Raw genomic sequence first — 20,415 nt, forward strand, 5'->3', positions numbered from 1 at the left:
CCACATACACAATTAAATCAACTGTTTGCTGTGTGTAGTTTGGCTGAAAATTTATGTGCAGACTTTTTAAAGTCAATTTTGTTTTTTGTTGGCATTAGAAAACACACAAACATAACAGCACATAATTGTTCCTTTTACATACTGTCAGGCCGATACAGTAAAGCGGGGCTGCGGTTACCCTGCTTCTAACCCGCTTCTAACTCACAATTTGGCCGCGTAAGTCCAACCCGTGATTCACTATCCCTTTTAACTCATCCTTACCGCTTCTTTAAATCAACCGGTAACCCTTTCCGTCCGCAGCATGTATATGAGATGTAAATGCTCCGATTAGCTATTCCCTCCCATACAGTAATGTGCGCCCCAATTATCTCCATTTTAACCTGTAGTTTTACCGCGCGTTTAACCTGCTAACTTACCGCCTACCCTTACCCCTGCGTTAGTGTGGAGCGTCAGGTCAGAGAGACGAAATTTCATGAGCAAACAACCCCCTTACCCTGGCGTTAGTGTGGTGTGACAGCAATAGGCAGGCTCCGGTCAAAATCCCCCCCTCCCGAAGCAAGGCGCAGGGCGAAAATCGGTTCGACATGTCATTAAAACAAAAGTAAATAAAGTGTAATAAAAGTAAACTTACTGCATGTGAATTTTCTTTGAACAGTCCTCTCTCCCCTCCTCCCGAGGCGCGCACTGCAGCTCCCCTGCCTCCCGGGGGCAGCCGGCAGCGAAAGCGGCTTCCATACGCCTGGATGAATGCACGCCCGCTGGCGAAGGTGAGTGGATGAATGCATGCCCGTACGCGCCGGCGGGTAGAGGGAGCCGGCGGGCGTGCATTCATCCAGGCGGAGGGAGCTGGCGGCGAAAGTGGCTTCCAGCAGCCCCCGCTGGCGGTGAATGAATGCACGCCTGTGCGTGCAATTTTGGCGCTCAAGGCGTGACGTCACGGCGTGTGACGTCGGCGTTCGCTAATGCACTGCCTTGAGCGCCCAAATTGTGCACACAGGCGTGCATTTATTCACCTTTGCCGGCGGGGATAGGGGAGCCAAAGCGGCTTCCAGCAGCCCCCGCCAGCGAAGGTGAATGAATGCAATTTGGGCGCTCAAGGCAGTGCATTAGCGAACGCCGACTTAACACGCCGTGACACCAAACGTCGTGACGTCATGCCTTGAGCGCCAAAATTGCACGCACAGGCGCACATTCATTCACCTTTGCCGGCGGGGGCTGCTGGAAGCCGCTTTTGCCGCCGGCTGCCCCCGGGAGGCAGGGGAGCCGCGGTGCGTGCCTCGGGAGGAGGAGAGAGAGAGAGAGAGAGGACTGTTCAAAGAAAATTCACATGCAGTAAGTTTACTTTTATTACACTTTATTCACTTTTGTTTTAATTTTCACCCTGCGCCTTGCTTTGGGAGGGGGGGAGAGAGGACTCGCAATCCCCCCTGGTACCTGTCATTTCAAACGTCATTTGAAATGACAGGTACCAACGCACCCAGGATACTGTATAGGCGCTGTATAGCGCTCTATACAGTAAAATGGATTGCGCGGACCTAATGCTTCACGGATGCTTCTTGGATGCGGCTTGCATTTGCATGCTATTTAAATACAGTATCGAGCGGTAAGTGATCCGAACTGTATGTGCTGCAAACATGGGTGCACCCTGCCCTAACGCACCTCTTCCTACCGCTCCTTACTGTATCGGCCTGTGTGTTATTACTAATGATGGAAATGGTTGAAAATATTTTGAAATCGTTACGTTCCTGGCCATACCAGCCCTTTCAGCTCTAAAGCCCACCCCAGCCAGGAGAGATTTGTTCTACAATCCTGTGTTTATGTGCACATTTTTTAAAAATAAAAAAAATAGTATGCATGTACATCCTACCCCTGCCCAGACTTTACTCCCTTGGCATACCTATCCCTTGTGTGCATTATTTTATGTGCTTGTTAGTCGCACAAACTTCTAAAGGGCCATTTCAGCAGATAAACCTTCACTAGCTAAAGACCCTTTGAACATTAGCCACTCAACTTGTAACCAATGCATCATGCTAAGAGGCATGCTGTTGTGTGCAAGTTTTCCTACACTTGAACATAGTTGCAGACTTGTCAGAAGGAATTTATCCAGTTACTCTAATGCGTGGTACACTCAGTTTATATTCTTTTTGTTTAGGGGGTGCACTATGTATCGAAGTTTAAAAAAAAAAATGCATGTGAATTCAATTGTGGAAATACTCAGTTTTTTGGATGTGATAGGTACCCTCAGATATAGAAAGTATTATTTTTAAAGTCTGTTACTTCATTTTATGTGTGTAGGTTTTGGAAGCAAACTTCTTTAAATTTAGGTTAATGCAAGCCCTAGCAAAATCGCCATGGTCGATGTGTCTCACAGGGTTCTTGTGTGATCACTTGCAGCCTTCAGAATGGATGGCTGTGTCCCTTGCTCCAGGTAGTTATTGGCAGGGAGGGAATAATCCTGGTTTCTAGTGGTGTTAAAGCACTTTCCATGATGCCTACCCCAGAAAGGAGAAAGTGCTGTGCCATGGACATCAGGAACCAGGGGTAGGAAAAAGGGTGAGGAGCAAAGCAAAGGAACAAACCCAGTAAAATGAGGACAAAATAAAGAAACAGCCACAATAGAAAATTAGAAATAATTTTATCATATTTTCCCTTGGTACCTAAAAATTTGGCTGGCACTTCTCTCTGTGTATCAGCTGAATTAAAACAGCTATAACAGCTGAATTTAACCTTAACCTTGTGAGTTTATTAATTTTCTTCTGAAAAAATGCAGCTGATACATTTATAAAGAAATGTGTATGTGTGTGTATTTAAAAAATTTCTATATTGCATTATTTACAATCCTAACAGCTCACAAAAAGACATGCATAAGATAATATATAAAAACATAAATAACAAAAGCTATAAAACTATTAAACTATTATATATAACACAGCAATGTCAGCAGAAAAAGACCAAATGGACCATCCAGTCTGCCCAGAAAGTTTCTTATGGTAGTAACTACTTCTCCGTGCAGGTTATGCCCAAGCCTTATAATAATATTATCAAGCAACTATCAAACCCTTAACTAGCAGCATTCTTATAGAATGAGCAGCATTCCAGATAAGTCATACAATGTTGCTGCTTCAACCAGGAACCTTGGGCTTCCAGAATTAAGTGGTTATCATAACTATTACATTTTAATAAAATTACTAGTTTTGAATTTGCAATAGGAAAACCAGATTGGAAGAATGAAAGCAAAAATCATGTGTTGGTAATCGAGAGGGAATGGTAGGTGGTTCGTGATTTGTTGTCTTATTGTCTTGGTTAGTGGCCTTTCTTCTGCTGAGGATCCCAGCTGGCATTTAGGAAGGTGATGGCACTAGTGCAAGAATATCCCTAGGGATGATTTGAATCTGGTTACACAGCCTGTGTCGCACTAGCTCACCTCCATCTTCAGATACTTCACTTGCACAGTACTGAAAAACTGTTTCTGCTGCATTAGTTCTCTCATGCTATCCTAGCTTTTCTTTCTATCAACTATAAGTATTTTTAGCATGCCTTTCTATGATGCTAGTCGAATTGGGGAATAAACTTCACACAGTGATCATAATAAACACAAAAAAGCCCAAACATTAAAATAGAGCAAAATAGTCATATGAATAAACATCAAAAGATTAGAAAATTTCACAAATAAATAGTTGTGCTTATAAGTTTGCATACCCCTGGCAGAATTTGTAAGATCTGTAGCATTTTAAGAAAACATGAGTGATCAGACAAAGCACATGTTGTTTTTCATGTTTAAAATTAAACTATTATACATCACAGAATAGCAATAAAGGAAATAATAAAATGGTCCTGTTCAAAACTTTCCACACCCTTAGTTCTTAATATCGTGTATTGCCCCCTTTTTCATCAATTAAAGCTTGCAGTCTTTTGTGATAGTTGTGAATGAGGCCCTTTATTTTCTCATGTGGAAAAGCTGCCCATTCCTCTTGGCAAAAAGCCTCGAGATCCTGTAAATTCTTTGGTTGTCTAGCATGAACTGCCTGTTTGAGTTCTCCCCAAAGTGGCTCAATGATGTTGAGGTCAGGAGACTGTGATGGCCACTCCAGAGCCTTCACTTTCTTCTGTTTCAGCCACTGAAGGGTTGACTTGACCTTGTTTCGGATCATTGCCATGTTGGAAAGTCCAAGTGCGCCCCATCCACAGCTTCCTGGCTGTTGAATGCAAATTATCCCAGGGGTGACATCACTGATGGAGCCCTATTGCGAGAGAACTTTCTGTCAAAGTTTCTAGAAACTTTTGACTGGCACTGTGAGGCCACTGAGCATGCCCAGCATGCCATGATATTCTCTGCCACAGGGGTCTCTCTTCAGTCTTCGTTTTTCCATGCTGCTGTAAGCATCGCGGAGTAAGGAGCCCTGTGAGTTTTTCTCACAAACTTACTGACTTAGAAAGTCATTTATTTTTCAAAAGATTTTCTCCCATAAGGGATCTCTCTCATATTTCCACCGGCTGGTGAGAAATCTTAGTCTCGTTTTTACTTCAAGTAAAAACTTTCTCTCTCAGTATTTTCCCTTCTTTTCATCGACGGCTGTTGATGAAAAGATGGCTTCAGGATTTAAAAAATGTCCGATATGTAATCAGACAATGTCGATAACAGATCCACACCTTGAGTGTGTTCTCTGTTTGGGAGATAAACACGATGTCTCATCCTGCCCCTCAATGTGCAGAGATGACTCCCAAAGGAAGAAAACTTAGACAGGAGAAAATGGAACATCTCTTTCACCTTCAGTTTCTTCCTTCTCCTTCAACATCGATGAAATCATCCCCAGCAGGAGTTTCCAAAAAAGTTTTGCTGAAAAAGCGTCGTCTGGAAGGATCGGGAGATCAAGCATTGCCATCGACTTCGATGGCATTGATAAGGTCGGTAGTCGAGCATAGGCCCAAACATAGACATCGACGCGCACCGACTCCAGCATTAACCCTCTCCCCGGGGGAACCGACCGCTAAACGGCAAAAGCATCAGGAAACTCCGCTACCAGTATCGGGGCCTATATCATCGATCGAACCTACACAGGAATCTGTGGAGGTATTATCAAAACCCACACTGCCACCGCATACAGCTGCTCCATCTACCCTAGCTGTATCGCAGGAATTGTTGATGTTTATAAGACAAGCGCTGATCCAGGCCTTGAAGGAACAGACACCTATTCCGGTGACTGTGCCGATGGCGATTTTGCCAATGCTGGTGATGTCACCGATGCCGGTATCTTCGCCAATGTCTGTGATCCCACCAACACCGGTCACCATACCGATGCCGACGACCCTGTCGATGCTGGCGCCGATGTCAATAATTGCATCAATGCCGGGGCCTAAATCGATAACAACTACAGTGACTTCGAAGCGACCACCGAAGACAACAACCCCATCTTCGGTTCCAATGCCGTCACCATCTGTGCCACTCCTTCCTGGGGATCCAGGACGCCCAGAGTCAGCACTATATCAGATCTTATTGAAAAAATATCATGATCTGCTCGATTCTCTTCCCTCTAATCCACAGGAAGAGCATACTGAGGAGTCACCTATTGAGGATCCATTACCAGGACCTTCAGGAATTCCTCCACCGCCTAAGACTTCCACAATTTCTCCGCAAGTCCAAGATCCATATGACACTTGGAGCGATACACAATCAGATACCTCATCTGAAGAGTTTGTCAGATCCATCTCCACCAGATCCAAGAAAAAAATCTCCTCCAGAAGATTTCTCATTCACAACCTTTGTCCAGGGGAAATGGCTGACACCATACCATTCACTTTAGTCACAGAGCAAGACACCAGACAGCAAACATTGGAGGTACTTCAATTTGTAGACCCTCCAAAGCAAGTAGTAGCTATATTAGTGCATGATGTTCTCCTAGATTTGCAACATCGTATTTGGGAACATCCCTGCTCAGTGCCAGCTGTCAACAAACGAATGGACAGTACATATTTGGTGCAGTCTGCTCCTGGCTACCAAAAATCGCAGTTCCCTCACCAGTCAGTAGTGGTAGTTTGCACAGAAAAAATCAAAAAGAATTAGGCCGCATTCCTCAAATCCCCCAGGAAAAGATCATAGATTTTTAGATTCCCTGGGACGGAAGGTCTACCAAGGGCCATGTTAAATTTGAGAATATCTTCATATCAACTTTACGTGATTCCTCTACCTGGAACTCTTCTTTCCTCATTACCGAGATACTCTCTTGAAATACTATTTAGTCTGATACAGTATATTTTTTTTTAACTTAGTCACTACTTGTAATTTATTGCTCATGCAGTCGTTATGTTGAAGTTGTTAGTTACTCCTTGTTATACTCATGAGACACTTTCTTGTTTATTTCTGAACTGTATTTCTGTGCTTCACTTTGTCGCCCCATCCCTCTTCCCTGTTATAATGTAATTTCAATACTTTTTGTTATAATGTGAACCGGCGTGATGTACCTTTACGAACACCGGTATAAAAAAGTTAATAAAATAATAAATGACCCAATATCAAAGAGATTTGTGGAAGCAGATGCAAGAATTCATTCCATCTCTTCCATTACAATATCAAGAAGCAGCCCAAGCCATCATCCACAAAGGGCTGGAGGCAGGCAAACATGAAGTACGCGCAGCCTATGACGGGTTTGAGACAGCTTCCAGAGTGGCTGCATCTGGGATCAGTGCCAGGCGTTGGGCATGACTTAAAGCCTCGGACCTCAGGCCTGAAGTCCAGGATAAATTAGTAGATCTGCCATGCCTAGGAGATAACCTCTTCGGATCCAAAGTCCAAGATGCAGTTGCTCAATTAAAAGAACATACTGAAACCCTGAGTCAGCTTTCCTCGATCCCACAGGATCCACCTATGCACTCTGTCCGTAGGCCTCAACGAAAAGAGACTAGAAGACCTTTTTATAGACAAAGACAGTACTACCCTCCTACATCTAGGACCAGATCTTCTAGAACACAGCAAAGACCTCAACCCAGACAACCTAGGACAACTAGGCCTCAACCGAAGCCTCAGACAGGGCCTGCTGCTGGCTTTTGAGGCCACTCCCAGAGAACACAGTTTCCTCTCCAATCCTCAGCCAGAATGTCCAGTAGGAGGTCAAGTATCCTGGTTTTACAACAATTGGATTCCAATAACAACAGACCAATGGGTACTTGCAATAATATCTCGAGGTTACCAACTCAATTTCCTCTCAATTCCAACAGATTTTCTTCAGAGACCTTTCTCTCTCAGCGAAAATCACATACTCCAATTGCAAGTAGAATTATCCACCCTTCTGAGAGCCAGGGCTGTAGAGCCGGTACCCCGGTCTCAGAGGGGCAGAGGATTCTATTCCCGTTATTTCCTCATTCAAAAGAAAACCAGAGGCCTACGTCCCATCCTAGACCTCAGAAGTCTCAACAAATTACTGAAGAAAGAAAGAAAAGTTCAGGATGGTTTCTCTAGGCACCATGCTTCCGCTTCTTCAAACAGGAGACTGGCTTTGTTCTCTGGATCTTAAAGACGCTTACGCCCACATTCCAATATTCCCTCCTCATCGCAAGTATCTGCGCTTCATGGTGGGTCATCAACATTTCCAATACAGAGTACTACCTTTTGGACTTGCCTCTGCTCCCAGAGTATTCACCAAATGCCTGGCAGTAATAGCAGCATACTTGCACAAGGAAAGTGTCCATGTCTTTCCCTATTTAGACGACTGGCTCATCAGAAGTCAATCTCTACAAGGAGCTCTCTCTTCTCTCAATCGATCAATTACTCTACTTCATTCGATGGGCTTTCTCATCAATTATCAAAAGTCCCATCTCACTCCATCTCACCTGCTTCAATTCATAGGAGCAGAATTGAACACCATACTCTCAAGGGCTTTTCTACCAGAGGATCGAGCGACTACACTTTCCCTACTGGCAAACTCGCTATGTTCAAAGAAACAAGCAACAGCTCATCAGTTTCTAACCTTACTAGGCCACATGGCCTCCACAGTTCATGTCACTCCTATGGCATGGCACGCCATGAGAGTAACCCAATGGACTTTACGATCACAATGGATCCAAGCCATTCAACCACTACATTCTCCAATTCAAGTCACCCACCAGCTACGTTCATCTCTACTATGGTGGGCGAACAAGGACAACTTGCGCAAGGGCCTACCCTTCCAACAACCAGCCCCACAGATCACTTTAACTACAGAACATTCCCCTTGGGTTGGGGAGCTCACATAAACAATCTCCAAACCCAGGGGACTTGGACAAAACTCGAAGCAACATTTCAAATAAATTTCCTGGAACTTTGAGCTATACATTATGCGCTTCATGCGTTCAAGGACTGCCTTTCACACAAGTCTGTTCTGATCCAAACGGACAACACAGTAGCCATGTGGTACATCAACAAGCAGGGAGGTATGGGCTCGTATCTCCTTTGTCAAAAAGCTGCACAGATTTGGGCTTGGGCCCTAACACACTCAATGTTTCTCCGGGCCACTTATCTGGCAGGCATTCACAGTGTACTGGCGGATCGACTCAGTCGTCAATTCCAACCACACGAGTGGTCCCTGGATCCCTCAATAGCAACCAGGATCTTTCAACGTTGGGGACAACCAACAATAGACCTCTTTGCGTCACACCTGAATCACAAAGTGGACAGATTTTGTTCTGTACACAAACAGAAGAACCAGCCAGCCAAGGACGCCTTTGCTCGCCCTTGGAACTCAGGCCTTCTATACGCGTATCCTCCAATACCGCTTATAACCAAATCTCTAGTGAAGCTACAACAGGACAAGGGGTCTATGATACTCATAGCCCCGTATTGGCCTCGACAAGTATGGTTTCCCACACTTCTAGACCTCTCAATCAGAGATCCAATTCGCCTAGGTGTAGCTCCCAATCTCATAACTCAGGATCAGGGTCAGTTGCGCCATCCCAACCTTCAATCCCTGTCCCTGACAGCATGGATGTTGAAAGCTTTATATTACAACCACTCAATCTTTCAACCAATGTATCTCAAGTGCTTCTAGCTTCACGTAAACCTTCAACATGAAAGAACTATTCTTCGAAATGGAACATGTTTACTTTGTGGTGCAAGCAAAAAAGTACTGATGCTTTTTCCTATCCCACAACTTCTCTATTAGATTATTTATACCACCTTTCAGACTCTGGTCTCCAGACTTCATCTGTACTGTACATTTAAGTGCAATCTCTGCTTACCATAACAAGCTGGGAGATGCACCAATATCCGCGCAACCTCTCATCACTAGATTTATGAGAGGTTTAACTCACCTTAAACCACCAATTCGGCCACCAGCCACAGAATGGGACCTGAATGTTGTTTTAACAAGACTCATGCGTTCTCCTTTTGAACCCATGAATTCCTGTGATCTTAAATTTCTCACATGGAAAACTATCTTCCTAATAGCAATTACATCAGCTAGAAGGGTTAGTGAGTTACAAGCACTTGTCACATACTCACCTTACACAAAATTCCTTCATGACAGAGTGGTTCTCCAAATACATCCAAAATTCCTTCCCAAAGTAGTTACGGAATTCCACTTGAACCAATCCATAGTTTTACCCACATTCTTTCCAAGACCTCATTCTCATCAAGGAGAACGAGCCTTATACACCTTAGACTGTAAACGTGCGCTGGCTTTTTACTTAAACCGCACTGCAGTCCACAGGCAATCCACTCAAGTGTTTGTTTCTTATGATCCAAACAAACCGGGTAAATCAGTGGGTAAACATACTCTATCTAACTGGTTAGCAGATTGCATACAGTTTTGCTATGAAAAAGCAGGCCTTCCTCTCCAAGGGCGAGTAAAGGCGCATTCAGTAAGAGCAATGTCAACCTCAGTAGCACACTATCGTTCAGTGCCAATTCTTGACATATGTAAAGCAGCAACATGGAGTTCTCTTCACACCTTTGCAGCTCATTACTGTCTGGACAAAGAAGGACGACAAGATTCAGCCTATGGACAATCTGTCGTAAAGAACTTGTTTCCGGTTTAATCCCAACTCCTACTACATCCAACCTGCTGTGATCTTCGGCTGCCTCATTTTCACTAACAATACTTCAATGTTGCTTCACTACAAAATGACTCAGTCTCTAGCTCGCTAATCACCCATGTGTGAGGACTAGCATCCTGCTTGTCCTGGGGTAAAGCAAAATTGCTTACCTTGTAATAGGTGTTATCCCAGGACAGCAGGATGTAGTCCTCACGAAACCCACCCACCACCCCGCGGAGTTGGGTCTCATACCTTTTATTTTATTTTTGCTAAAGCTCATTGCTACATACGAGACTGAAGAGAGACCCCTGTGGCAGAGAATATCATGGCATGCTGGGCATGCTCAGTGGCCTCACAGTGCCAGTTAAAAGTTTCTAGAAACTTTGACAGAAAGTTTTCTCGCAATAGGGCTCCATCAGTGACGTCACCCGTGTGTGAGGACTACATCCTGCTGTCCTGGGATAACACCTATTACAAGGTATCAATTTTGCTTTCTCCTCCAATATTTTCTGATAAGATGCATTCATCCTGCCATCAATTTTGACTAAATTCCCTGTGCCACTGTAGTTCACACATCCCAAAACAGCAGATATTCACCTCCAAGCTTCACGGTAGGGATGATGTTGATTCTTCTCCAAACATAGTGTTTATAGTTGTGACCATAAAGTTCAAATTTGGTCTCATCACGCCAAATGTTTACTCCAGAAGTTTTCAGGCTTCTCTAGGTACTGTTTGGTGTTTTGTAAGCAAGCTGTTTTGTGGCTTGGTGCAGCAATGGCTTTTTCTGGCGACTCTAGCATGCAGCCCATTTTTGTTCAAGTATCTCCTTATTGTGCATACTGAAACACCCACACTACTTTGTTTTAGAGAAGCCTGTATTTCAGTAGAAGTTGTTTGTGGGTTTTTCTTTGCATCCTCACAAATATTCCTGGCATTTGTGTCTGAAATCTTTCTTGGTCTACTTGACTGTGGCTTGGTATTAACAGAACCCATAATTTTCTATTTCTTGATCAGAGTTTGAACAGTACAATTGGCATTTTCAAATCTTTAGATATCTTTTTATATCCTTTTCCTGATTTATAAAGTTGAACTACTTTTGGTCACAGATTCTTTGACAGTTCTTTTGCTTTCATCATGCTTCAGTAACCACCAGAGTCAGTGCAGCTCTGGATGAAATACACAAGGGTTTCTCAAGAGCTAAGAAACTCATTGACTATTTATACACTGATACTAATTACAATTAAACAACGCACAAGTGTGGATACCTACCGTTCATTGCTATCTCAACCTGTGTGTGTCAACTTATGTATATTATCAGCCCAAACATTCAAGGGTATGCAAACTTTTGAACATGATTGTTTTATTTCCTTTATTATGGTTTAATGATTGTGCTATTGTGTAATGCATAATAGTTTAATTTGAAACACATTAAAAATAAGTCGTGTTTTGTCTGATCACTTATATTTTCTTAAAATTCTACACCGCTTACAAATTCTGCCATGGGTATGTATATTTATGAGCACAACTGTATTTATTATTTGTGCATTTTATCTATGCTTTTGATGTTCATGCATATAACTATTTTGCTCTATTTTAATGTTTAGAGTTGTTTTTGTTTGTTTATGATCACGGTGTGAAGTTTATTCCTCTGATTTGCCCTGTAGTTTCTCAAACAATATGCATCCTCATGTGAGGAGCAGCACCATTTTTTCCAGAAAGATAGCACTTCTTTTTTGTGTGTGTGTGTGTGTGTGTTAAAATATCACTTTATCTCCCCTCTAGCCTAGTCTTCAGAATTGCAGTTCTCTCCAGAACCTGACTCAAGAGTGCCCTTAAACCATTTTCTAGGTGTCTGTCTTCTGGAACCCCTTCCTTTCTAGGGGTGTTGTAAATGCTGCCTCTGACAACCTGAAGAGTATTAACTGAGTTTGGAAATCAAACCCGTTCTTCATGCCCCCTCCAGTAGATCATTAACCAGCCCCAGAAAGAATATTTAAAGTGTAGCTATAGTGTTAATAACTTGCTGCATTTAGTAATCACATGCTGTGAGTTTGTTTGAGGAAAGGCTAAAGAGGTTAGGGCTGTTCAGCCTGGAGAAGAGATGACTTTGGTGGGGGGGGGGGGGGGAATATGATAGAGGTCTTTAAGATCATGAGAGGTCTTGAACAAGAAGATGTGAATCTGTTATTTACTCTTTCGGATAATAGAAGGACTAAGGGGGTACTCTATGACGTTAGCATGTGGCACATTTAAAACTAATTAGAGAAAATTCCTTTTCACTCAACGCATAGTTAAGCTCTGGAATTTGTTGCCAGAGGATGTAGTTAGTGCATAAATTAGTGTAGCTAGGTTTAAAAAAGGTTTGGATAAGTTCTTGGCTGAGAAATCCATTAACTGCTATTAATCAAGTTGACTTAGGGAATAACCACTGCTATTACTGGCATCAGTAGCATAGGATCTAGTTAGTGTTTGGATACTTGCCAGGTACTTTTAGCCTGGATTGGACACTGTTGGAAACAGGATGCTGGGGTTGATGGATCCTTGATCTGACCCAGAATGGCAATTTCTTATGTTCTTATGCTCATGTAAAGCAGCTGTTTTAAAATAATAAATTTCTCTGGCTGCTGTTAGAACAAGCCATTTTCATACTGTAGGCAAAAGTAGAGCTTAAACTTGTGTTGCATTGCAGCATAGCTTCTGGAAAGCCAAGCTCTAAAACTAGAAATGCTTACTAACATCTTGGCTGCTTCTCCAGACAGGTGGAACTTAATACAAGCCCTCAAACCCACTTGCATTCCTTTTGCAGTTGGATTTGATAAGCATTTAGATTTCATGTTTATATTACAAAGGAAGATCACAGCAACTGTTTACCAAAAGAACAAGGATGTCTTTTTGTTTTTTTTTTTTAAAGTTTAAAACCAAAAAGGCATGACAAGAGTGGCATGCATTTGTAAATTCTAAGGTGCCCATAAACTATTATCTGCTCTGAAGCCTCACAAAAGATGACAGTAAGGAAGAACAGATGTACATTTAAAGCTTGCAAAAGAAAAAGCAAGTTAAAAAGAAAAAGCAGTTAAAATCTTAATTTATTTTCCTTTTATATTATGCCTTTTCTTTAAAAAGAAAAAAAAGTGGATTTTTAAAAAATAGTATTTTAACTCCTGAGGATGTCAATTAAGAGATTTAGTTCTTCTGACTTAAAGAGAATTGGTAGTTGGAAAAGCCCTTTATTTGATAATGCCCGACTCTGGCTGAGTTTCGCTCTCTTACATAGAGCTGCCTCAGGGGCAGTCAATTAAGGCAGGACTGATACCTGCAAGGCCAATGTCACAATAGCATATGTAAGCTCATCTAATACCTGTCACATTTCGGAATGCTGCTTTCTCAGAGCAGTTTTTATAAAAACAACCTCAACTGAGAAATGCTGATTCAGTGCATTCAGTGTGGCTGTGAAAAGTACCAATTGTAGTTTGTCTTATGCGAATGTTTGTTAGTTGACAGCGTTGACTACAGACCTCGTTTGGATTATTATTGATGACTGCGGACACAATCGGTTAAGACAAACTACAATTGGTACTTTTCACAGCCACGCTGAATGCACTAAATCAGCATTTCTCAGTTGAGGTTGTTTTTATAAAAACTGCTCTGAGAAAGCAGCATTCCGAAATGTGACAGGTATTAGATGAGCTTACATATGCTATTGTGACATTGGCCTTGCAGGTATCAGTCCTGCCTTAATTGATTGCCCCTGAGGCAGCTCTATGTAAGAGAGCGAAACTCGGCCAGAGTTGGGCATTATCAAATAAAGGGCTTTTCCAACTACTGATTCTCTTTGTTTCTACTGCTATACAGCCAACTGGATCAGCTTCCGCTTTGCTTCTTGGGTTCTTCTGACTTAGCTACTCTGTTGGAAATCGGGGTGCTGCTATTACTGATCCTCACCAAACGCCCCACTGTCCTATGGGAAGCAAGTAATAAATATTTCAGAAATGGAAAGAGATGGGGAAAAATGGGGTCCACCCCATAACATGCTCATCTGCAGCTTGGAAACTGGGCTTCTGTTCTAGTTATACATCTGATCATGAATATTCATGAGGTAAACTTGTAATGTATGCTAATTTTTCTCAGGCACTTTTATTGCGGATATCCTGGGAAATTCCCTAGGACAGATTTGTGAAGCCCTGCTCTAAAAAGACAGTAAAAATCTGATTTGAAAAGACCAGAAGGGTAGAGGAGGTAATAGAGCAAAGAAACAGGCTGAGATCTGACCCTATTTGCATAGGTAATGTGCTCTTGTATTGGCAATGGAGTCCTTTTCTGAGCCAGCCTTAATGCACTAATTGATCATTCCAGGTCCTGATGGGCTTAATTGGCCTGTCTCTGAGGTTTTTCCTGAGATTTTACTGTTGAAGCAACACTTCACTTTCTCTGACATCTTGTTAGTGAAAGCCCAGATGCTGCTGCATGTCTGACAGTGTAATAGATTTCTTGGGGAGAGAGGGTTCTACATTAGATGTATTCCAGCCATATTATTATTGTAGAGCTTCATTGCTATCTGCCATGACTTCTTATAATAATCATTTCCCCTCAGCTTCTTCTCCCTCCAGTTGAAAATAAAATTAAAATCATAATAAAAGTGTGCACAAATGTTCTTAAAGCTGCAAAGGTGAAGGTTTTTTTTATTTGTTTTGTTTTAATAGATCTTTCTTGTTTGCGTGTTATGGTGAGTGGTGGCATAGTTTGCAGTGTTCCTTGTAAAATCTTGGGATCCAGTTTGGCTTTAACGCTACTTGGAAGTTTCATCAGCTTTAACTCTGATTTTTGACAGTGGCATAACTGAGTTTTGATTGCATCTAACTTAAAAATCAAACCTCTTGTGCTGTGAACTGTCATACACAGAACAGTAGCTGAAGCGATATTCTGTGTATTTGCCTGCACGTCCCATATTAGGGTAAATCTAATATCCATGTCTGGGCTCATGGTATAATATAATATATAATAAAATTTAATGCTGGTCAAATGTATTGTAAAATGGTCTCTAGCCAAATACAAGGAGAATATTGTGTTGTAGCAGTGTATTGGAACAAGTCACAATATTTTGCCTTATTTTCTAACCATAGAAAAATGCTATTCTCAAAGGACAAGCAGGATGGCAGTTCTTGCACATGGGTGATATCATCAAAATTTCTAGAACTTTGATTTAGCCTCATTGAGCATGCTTGAGCATGCATTATGTCATGCAGCTATGTGGGGTCCCTTCAGTCTTTCTTTCTGATAGTCATGGTCTTTTTTTTCTTTCTCCCTTTCTTTGTTCACCTCTCAGTTTTGGATTTTTCTCATTTTCGCTAAGTTTCCTTGCCTGGTCATCTTGGGATCCCGCTATTCTCCTCTTAGAATCTCTAGGTGGGTTTTTCAGTAGTTGGGTTTTTTTTTTTTTTTTTAAACAAGTTTCCTTTTGTAGTCATTTCCCCTGGGCAGCAGTACAGTCAGTGCCCACCAGCCATCGATAGGTAGCCACCAAAGAGTTCGATTTTAACGTGCCTTTTGTTTCGAACTGACTGTCTGGGTTCCATGAGAACCATGTCTCACGGATCCCCATGATAGATGTGTCTTCTACTTGGGGGCATTGCATGATGTCTGGGGTTGCCGCAAATGCACCCAGATGACCCCCAGAGGTTGCCGATCCTGTCTGGAGATTGTGGACCGTCTCTTTGAGCACCATAAAATTGATGCGTCTGAGGCATCGGCATCAAAGTGTCATGGAGCCGCACCGATATACATTGGGTTAATGGCCGGTAGGGTCTCTGGAGATGGACCATCATTGTCCCAGCTACTCTTGGTCAAAAAAGCATGTGGTTCCTTCTCTTTGATCTCTGCACTAGGGAAGACCCATGTTGAGCATTGAGGGAAGCCAAAAAAGCATGGGCATTGGTCTCTGCCGATTTATGGTGCCAAGCATGGGGATAGTCCGACTTCATCTGAGAAACCCCCATGGTGAGAAGAGCTCATCCTTCAAGTGACCTGGTGGTTCGCCACGGTCTCCACCGGTCTTGATGTCAGCCACTGATTCTTCTCTTTGTTCTGAAGAGAACATGGCCACACCTTCTGCCTCCTAGTCAGTGTTGACTCTGCAAGGCCTTGGTGCAGGAGCACCGACAGCACCGCCCTTCCTCGAGGTGCTGCAAGACCTCTGAGGAGAAGCACTGATGGCACTGACCTTCCTTTAGCCACTACTGGACTCCTTGCAGGCACTCATTGGTGCTTTACTGTTCCTGCAACAGCACAGATGCCCAGAGAGGCATTGGAGTCAGTGCCAGCCATTCCAATGGTCATCCCAGATTCCTTAGAGGAGGAAGCTCCCCCAAGGGAATGGGAGGCCTCGGGATTCAAGCCCCATCAGTCAGCTGCTTCGGTCGTCATAACTCTGGCTGAGGAGCAAGTGCTCTGGGATCTCTCCCCTGCTGGTCTCATTGGGAAGAATCTAAATATTGCTGAGGATGTGGAGGCTTAAACAATGTTTTGGATGACGAGGCATCAGATAGTGTCCCCCTCTGATCCCTCTATTCCACCTGATAGAAGGAAGTCCCCTCTGGAGGACCTCTCCTTTGCATGATTTATTAGGTTAATAGCGGAGGCCATCCCATTTCATTTGGAGACCAGGCACAAGATGCTTGACATTCTCCGGTACATGGAGCCTCTTAAGGAGATTGTGGCAATCCCAGTTCACAAAATCCTTCAAGATTTACTGTTGAGGATGTGGGAGAACCCCATTATGGTGGCTTCAGTCAACAAGAGGGTGGACACCGTACACCTCATCCAAAAAGCTCACGGATTTGAAAAGTGTCAGGTACTTGCCAGGTACTTTTTTTGGGTACTTGCCAGGTTCTTATGGCCTGGATTGGCCACTGTTGGAAACAGAATGCTGGGCTTGAAGGATCTTTGGTCTGACCCGGTATGGCATGTTCTTATGTTTCTTTTTTGTTCTTATATCAACCAGTTGTGGTCAAATCCTTCCTCAAGAAGGCCAAGTGTTCTGGGACCCACTCCTCTGTGCCCCTGGGAGAGATCCTAGGACCAAGGACACCCTGGGGAGGAAGGTTTTTCAGGAAGCATTGCTTATTGCCCACATAATAGCATACCAGTTCTTTATGGGCTAGTATATGTGGAGCATCCTGAAGCAGGTGCAGGAGATGGCAGTCCAGCTTCCTCAGAAGCAGCAAAATACTGTCCAGTTACTGTTGACGAAAGGCCTGGAGTGTGGAGATAATGGGGTCTGTTCGACCTACGATGTGTTTGAGGTGGTATCGAGTCTCTGCCATAGGCATCTGAACCTGTAGCTTCACCTGGCTGCAAGCCTCTGATTTCTGTCCAGAAGTGTAGGAGCGACTCGTTGATGTGCCATGCACTGGAGAGAATCTCTTTGGAGATTGAGTAAAGGATGCTGTAGCACATTCGTGACCACTGTGCAACTCTTCAGCAGCTCTCCACAGCCACTCTCTGAGACTTGGACAGAGGAAGTCTTTCTTCCACCAGAGGAGATAATATCCTCCACCCTCTCTATTCTGTACGCAGCTGTCTCAGTCAGCATCCCAGGGGTTTTGACTAGATCATGGAAAGCATGGCTAAGATCCAGGTACCCGTGCTGTAGGGCCTTCCGGTCAGAGGAGGGCTACGGTTTTACACAAACTGGTGGTCCAGTGTAACCTCAGAACAATGGGTCCTTGGCATTGTTCACAGAGGGTACAAATTGAATCTATTAAGTATCCCTCCAAATAGCCCCCGAAGCCCATATTGAGGTCTTTGTAGATCATAAGTAGGTATTATTATTAGAGCTGTCCTTCCTCTTAATGGCCAGAGCAGTCAAGCCTATACCACTAGGGCAAAGAAGGATGGGATTTTACTTCCTGATTTCAAAGAAAACCAGAAAACTCTGTCCCATGCTAGAGCTAAGGGCCTTGAACAAATTTAAAAAAAAGGAAAAGTTCAAGATTTTCCTGGGCACCTTTATACCTTTTCTCCAAAAAGGGACTGGCTATGCTCTCTTGATATAAAGGACGCCTACACTCATATTGAGATCTTCCCCACACATTGGAAGTATCTCAGATTCATGGTGGGAAACCTGCACCTCCAGTATTGTGTTCTGCCATTCGGACTTGCATCAGTCCCACCCATTGTTACAAAATGCCTAGCCATGGTGGTGAGAGCCTTCCTACCTCAGCAATGGTATGTCATTCTGATGGCTAGTATGTCAGAGATCCAAGAGAGTCAGTAGGCATTAGCTTGGCACATGTTGAAGTTGTTGGGCCACATGGCTGCAACAGTTCATGTCACTCCCATGGCACAACTATTCATGTGAAAAGCCCAATGGACTCTGAGGTGTCACTGCCTTCAGGCCATTCAAGACCTCAAGGATTTCATCCAAGTTACTCCATTACTTTGGGAGACTCTATCCTGGTGGCAAATCAATTCCAATTTGGTCCAAGTAATTCCTTTCCAAATTTCTCTGGTATAAATTGTCCTAACTACAGATGCATCCAACTTGGGTTGTGGAGCTCATGTGGATGGGCTCCACATTCAGGTCTCTTGGTCTGTCTGGGAACATGAGTACCTAAACTTTCTGGAGCTCTGGCTGATCCAGTACACGCTATTGTCTTTCAGAGATCGGCTGACCAGTAAAGCTGTACAGGTCTGGACCGATAAGCAGGTAGCAATGTTTTACAAGCAGAGAGGTACAGGATCTTACATCCCATATCACGAGGTTGGTCTGTTGTGGACCTAGGCTCTTTCTCAAGGAATGGTACTCGGGGCCACATACCTGGCTGGGCTGTAAATGGGGTGGCAGACATTCTGAGTCTGCCTTTACATGAATGGTCCCTGTACCAGGGGATAACGAATTGGATCTTACACCTCTGGCGGAACCCAGAGGTGGACCTGTTCACGGCTCCCTAGAACAGGGCATGCAGCAAGTTAGCCTTGGATGCCTTTGCCTTTCATTGGACCAGGGAACTGCTGTATCCTTAAGTTCCACTGATAGGGAAGTCTTTCCTGAAGCTTAAAGAGGACAAGGGGGCTATGATTCTCATATCACCCAGTTAAGCCACACAGATTTGGTTTCTACTCCTCCAGGAGATGTCTATCTGGAAACCGATCAGATTGGGGACATCCCCAAGTCCTATCTCTCACAATCAAGGCAGGTTGCAGCATCCCAACCTCCGAGTCCTCACACGCACAGCTTGGATGTTGAGAGCCTGATTCTGCAACTCCTTGATCTTTCCGATGATGTCTCTCATGTCCTCTTAGCTTCCTGAAAGTCTCCCACCCGGAAGTCCAACGGACTGAAGTGGAGGAGGTTTGCTTCTTGATATGAGCGGAAGGCCCTAGACCCTTTCTCCTGGTCAACACAAGAACTGCTGGACTACCTTCTACATCTCTCCAATGCTGGTCTTAAGACCAACTCAGTAAGATTCCATCTTAATACGAATGGTGCATATCATCACCATGTAGAAGGTAAGCCCATCTTTGTACAGCTATTAGTTGTACAGCCTTTACTTGTTCATTTCATGCAGGGTCTGCTTCATTTGAAGCCTCCCCTAAGAACTTCTGTGATTTGCGACTTCGTGGTTTTGACTCAACTGATGAAAGCTCCCTTTTGAGCTACTGCATTCTTACTGAAGGTACCTGACCTGGAAGGTTGTGTTTTTGGTAGCAATCACTTCAGCTCACAGGGTCAGAGAGCTTCAGGCCTTAATGGCTTATCCACCTTATACTAAGTTTTTCCATAATAGGGGTGGTCTTGCATATGCTTCCTAAGTTTCTGACTAAGATGGTGTCTGATTTCCATCTTAACAAGTCTATCATCCTTCCAACATTTTTCCCCAGGCCTCATGTTCACCAAGGTGAGCAAGCCATGCCCGGTTTGGACTGCAAGAAAGCTGTAGCCTTCTATCTGGAACAGACAGAAGCCCATAGGAAGTCCACCTAGCTTTTTGCTTCCTTTGATCAGAGAAAGCTGACAATCACAGTTGCCAAACAAATGCTATCCAGTTGACTAGCAGATTGCATCTCCTATTATGCTCATGCATTCTCATGGGTAATGCCGAAGCTTATTCTGTCTGAGACATGGCAGTGTCTGTGGCCCACTTGTGATCAGTCCCCATGAAGGAGAAATGCAAGACTGTGAGGTGGGGTTCCATTTATTCATTCACATCACACTACTGTTTGAACAGGATGGCTGACGTGACAGTAGATTTGGCCAGTCTGTCCTCTGGAACTTAGTTGGGTTCTTCACCTCAAACCTGTTCTCCCCCCCACCCCCCAGGGCCTGGCTACAGGTGTCCCCTTTTTTGAGGAGGGGGCACCTGTAGCTAGGGATTCAACCATGTGTGAGCACTTGTCCTCTGAGAAAGCAGAGTT

General features: G+C 43.7%; 1 protein-coding gene across 4 annotated transcripts in view; it reads left to right on the forward strand.

Moving 5' to 3' along the window:
* Positions 1–20,415, forward strand: part of GRAMD4 (GRAM domain containing 4) — a 210,480-nt gene that overhangs the window by 111,434 nt on the left and 78,631 nt on the right. The window lies entirely within an intron of this gene.

The sequence above is a fragment of the Rhinatrema bivittatum genome, chromosome 9, assembly GCF_901001135.1.
Source record: "Rhinatrema bivittatum chromosome 9, aRhiBiv1.1, whole genome shotgun sequence".
Lineage (NCBI taxonomy): Eukaryota > Metazoa > Chordata > Amphibia > Gymnophiona > Rhinatrematidae > Rhinatrema > Rhinatrema bivittatum.